The sequence below is a fragment of the Orycteropus afer genome, unplaced genomic scaffold (genome assembly GCF_000298275.1).
Source record: "Orycteropus afer afer isolate SDZICR_OR568_19922 unplaced genomic scaffold, OryAfe1.0 scaffold00087, whole genome shotgun sequence".
In the NCBI taxonomy this organism is placed as follows: Eukaryota; Metazoa; Chordata; class Mammalia; order Tubulidentata; family Orycteropodidae; genus Orycteropus; species Orycteropus afer.
The window spans coordinates 1,160,897-1,165,998 of record NW_006921674.1 but is presented as its reverse complement, the minus strand read 5'-3'; positions in this window follow the sequence as shown (position 1 = coordinate 1,165,998).

Genomic DNA, 5,102 nt, shown 5'->3' with positions numbered 1-5,102 from the left:
TGTCAGAAGGGACCATTCCATAGAAAAGGATGTCTTGCTTAGTAAGGTGGATGGTCGTTGAAGGAGGGGAAGACCCTCAACAAGATGGATTGACACAGTGGCTGCAGCAATGGGCTCAAGTATAACAAGGATTGTGGAGCTGGAGTGGGACCAGGCAGTGTTTCGTTCTGCTGTGCATAGGGTTGCTAAGAGTTGGAAGTGCCTCAGTGGCAACTAACAACAACTTTTGTATACCAGACATATAGGTCAATGGAACCGAATTGAGAACCTAACAGTAAACCCATCCACCTATGGTCAGCTGATCTTTGACAAAGGGCCAAAATCCGTTAAATGGGGAAGAGATGGTCTCCCTAACAAATGGTCTTGGCAAAACTGGATATCCATTTGCAAAAAAATGAAACAGAATCCATATCTCTCACTATATACAAAAACTAACTCAAGAAGGCTCAAAGATCTAAATGTAAAACTTAAAACTATAAAGATCATTAAAAAAAAGGAAGCAAACTTATGGCCCCTATAAGTTGCATAAATACATTATAAAACATAACTGAAAGCATACAAACCGCAGGAGACAAATTAGATGACTTAGACATTCTAGAAATTAAACACTTATGTACATCAAAAGATTTAATCCAAACAGTAAAACAAGAACCTACAGATTTGAAAAAAAAAAAAAGTTTTTTGCCAATGACATATTGTACAAGGGACTAATCTCTAAAATTTCTAGAAAATGTCACACATCAACAACAAAAAGACAATCCACTTAAAAATTGGGTTGATGACATGAATGACACTTCACCAAAGAACACATTCAGTTGGCTAACAAACACATGAAGAAATGCTAGCAATTATTAGCCATAGAGTTGCAAATCCAAACAGTCATGAAATATCTCACCCCAGCATTAATAGTTCAAAAAAAGAGAAAACAACAAATACTGGTAAGGGTATGGAGATACTAGGTCCCTAAACATTGCTGTGGGACCATAAAATGGTACAACCACTGTGGAAAATATTATGACACTTCCTTAAAAAGTTAAAATATAAATACCATATGATCCAGTGATTCCACTACCAGGTATATACCCTAGCAAAATAAGACCCAAAACAGGAAGAAATGTATATACTCCCACATTCATTGTAGTGTTATTCATAACAGCAAAAAGACAGAAACAAAATGAGTGCCCATCAATCAGCAAATGAATGGATAAACACTATGGTACATACACACAAAGAAATAATACACACTGTTAAGGAATAATGATGAATCTTTGTAACATCTCATCACATGAATGAATTTAAAAGACACTAAGCTGAGTGAAATTACTCAATTACAAAACTGAGTACAATACAAATATTGTATAAGACAACTACTACAAAAAATCGAGAAGGTTTATATACAGAAAGAATCATTCTTTGAAAGTTACAAGGACTAGGAGGGGAAAAGGATGAAATCAGTAATTAAAGTTTATTTACTTGGGTGAAGGGAAATGCAATATATAATAAGGCTGATGATAACACAAAATGATTAAGGCAGAGGAAAACACTAGGAAGAGCACAAGAATTAAAGACAAAAAGACAAATACTATTACATACATGATCCTTCAATAACAACAATAATCTATGATTGGATACATAGAGAGACACTCAAGCTGAATATGTGTGAAAAGGTGATTGGGACTATATCCAAGGGGGAAATATATATATATATCTGTGCCAAAGCACTTGACTGCTAACCAGAAGGCTGGCGGTTCAAACCCACCAGCCACTCCTCAGAAGGAAGGTTGGGCAATCTACTTCTGTGGTGATACTACCTTGGGCACCCAAGGAGGGGTCACTATGAGTTGGGTCCAACTTGACAGCACATAACAACAACAAGATATTTCTACATACTCATTTATTGTGCTGCAAATATATCCATGAATATCCTATAGCATACAGAAGGCAAATTATGAAAACTTCTTAGCCATAATCAAACACCTTGAGGGAAGGAGCCACTGGGTATTGGAGCTCAGGCATAGTTTCAAGGGACACTAAGGTCAGTTGGCATAATATAACCCACAAATATTCTAAATCCTATTTGGTGAGTAGCGAATAGGGTCTTAAAAACTGTTGAACAACCATGTAGAGTGCAACTATTGGACTCTCTCCATCCAGAGCAGAAAAGAGTGAAGAAAATCAAAGACATATGGAAACAATTAGTCCAAGGAACTAATGGACCACGTGAACCCCAGACTCAAAAATTGAGATCAGAAGGAAATGATACTCAGCCATCACTGCTGACTGTTCTGAAAAGCATCACAATAGAAGGTCCTGCATGGAGTGGGAGAAAAATGTGGAACAGAATACAAAATCACTGAAAAGACCAGGCTTACTAGTCTGATAGAGACTGGTGGAACCCCTGAGTCTTTGGAATCCTTCAAACCTGGAATAGAACTCATCTCGTGGCTCAACTTTGAGCCAAACAACAGAGAGGCATATAAAGTGAAAATAACACCAAGGAGGTACACACTCACTGCAGCAATCCAACATAGGAGATTAAAAGGGCAATATTTGCCTAGAGAGAAAGCTAAGAAAGCAGGAAGGCTTAGGAAAGAAAGACTAAAGGAAATAGATAACATAGGGAGAAAATCGGAAGAGTATTGATACATTGTAACAATGCCACGAATCCAAATGTGTATAAATTGTTGAAAGGAAAATCAAGTTCCTCTGTAAACTTTCACCCATGGCACAATTTAAATATTAGATAAAAATATTAACAAAGTTATTATTTTTTTAAGTTTCTGCAGAATTATATAGAACATAACTGTTTTGTGTATCACACTGAATAATAGGAAGGCTTTGTGACTAGAGCAAACTGAGCAAGGAGCAGAGAGGTACCACGAGAGTCTTGAAATGACAGGCAAGGGCAAAGGATTCAGGGCCTGGGAAATCTTGAGATGTCTTGGTACAAAATCTGGATTCTTATTCTGAATAGCATTGAAGGCCGATGCAGGGTTTAGAGCAGGGAGGTGCCATGAACTTAATGGCATTTTTAAAATGTCATTTTGGTTGCTGTTTGAAGAATTAACTGAAGAAGTCAAGACTGGGAAAGAGAAGACCAGTTGCAGACTATGAGTAGTTTTAACTATGCAGATTTGAATGGGTGTTTTAGAAATGGTAGGAAAAGTCAGATCTCATCTTAATATCCAACTAAGGTCATAGTATCTTACTACTTTGTTTATTTTTTAAATTAACCTAGACAATCAATAGTACTTAATATTTAAATAAATATTTGTATTTCCAAAGTTAGACTTGCCTTTGAAACTGCTTTGTCTTTTTAAGATAGGAAATATTTTCACAAGTTTCAACTTCTACTTACTATTTCTCAGAGAAACTATATGTAGTACATCAATTTTTTATTTTAACTTTACAAATAAAAAATAGAAGGAAGAACTTCTTAATTCACCAAAGGGCACAAACGGAGTGAGCAGAAAGAAGTGACTTGAATTGGTATTTATTTTCCAAGTAAAATTTATGCTATGCAGTTTATAAGAAAGCAATATATATACTCTATTTAATCTGCACAAAAAAAAAAAAACCCTATGAGGTAAAGATTATTTTCACAAATTTGCAGATAATAAAAGTAACGAGGTTGATTTAACAGATTTGCTTATTATTACTCAGTTATTCAACTGTAGAATGAGCTTAGCATAGTTCTACACCTCTAACTTCCCTTCAGAATTAATTACTACAAATACCTCTCCCAAATTTGAATTTTTGTGTAGTTTGAGATTCATCCTTTTGTATTTGTACAAACAAAACATAGTTCCTTGGTGAGCACTCAAGTATTGATTCTTTGCCTTGAACTTACAAGGTTGAAGTACTTTAGTACCTAACACCAAGCCATTCCGAATCATAGAGAAGGAAAAGAAATGTAAATATAATCTGTCACTTATATTGTATGTGTATGTTGTGTATGTGTTTATGTATATGTGTTTGTATACAATTATACATCACTAATTATTGAACTGTTTAGTTGATTTTTTATGTTGTCTGGTAGTTAGTCTGTTTGGGTTAGCAAGGATACAAAACTTTATTTATGCAACAAATTAGATCTCAGCTGCTCTGTGTTTGAATCACTGAAATGACATGCATATCTTTTGGTGAAATTTGTGATCAAATCGATAAATTAACTCTACCTTTTTTCTTTGGTATCCTCTCAGGAGTGTCAGGATTGAAGAATATGTAGGGATTTATGTTCAGTTTCATTTATTCCTAAACGTGTTTGAAAGTAGACAAGTTTAAGAAAACCAATTTGGTAAATGTGACTTAATTCTCCATTTGATAGCTGTATTGATTATTTTCTCTTACATATTTTTGACATTTACTATCTACTGAAAACTTGATTCCTAAAAATATACTGCTAATTACATTTTCTAATTTTCAACAACCACATAATCACATAAGAAGATCCATAACAGTCTATCAGTCTATGCTTGAACATTTGGAATTAATGAAATGAAATTCTGATGTCTCAATAAATCTGCCATACATACAATCAGCTTTTCAATGGCTTTCAAAGTGATTCTAAGCATTGTTCATATGATATCGAATGGGGCAAGATGTTGATAATAGGAGCAAGATAGCTTCAAAAGAAACATATTAATGAATCAAATAAAATAGCATTTCATTTTTATCCTCTATGAGAGAATTTTATATGGGAGCTCTGGTGGTGTAGTTCCTAAAGTATTTGGCTTCTAACCAGAAGGCTGGCAGTTCAAACCCACCAGTCACACCTTGGAAGGAAGGTTGGGCAATCTACTTCGGTAGTGAAATCGCCTTGGAAACCCAAGAAGGATTTACTATGAGTCTAAATCGACTTGACAGCAGTGAGTTTGAGTTTGGTTTGGTTTATGTTGTTGTTGTTGTTAAGTGCCGTGGAGTCGTTTCCGACTCATAGTGACCCCATGCACAGCAGAACGAAACACTGCCCGATCCTGCGCCAGCCCCACAATCCCTGCTATACTTGAGCCCATCATTGCAGCCACTGTGTCAATCCATCTTGTTGAAGGCCTCCCCCTCTTTCGTCGACCCTCCACCCTACCAACCATGACATTCTTCTC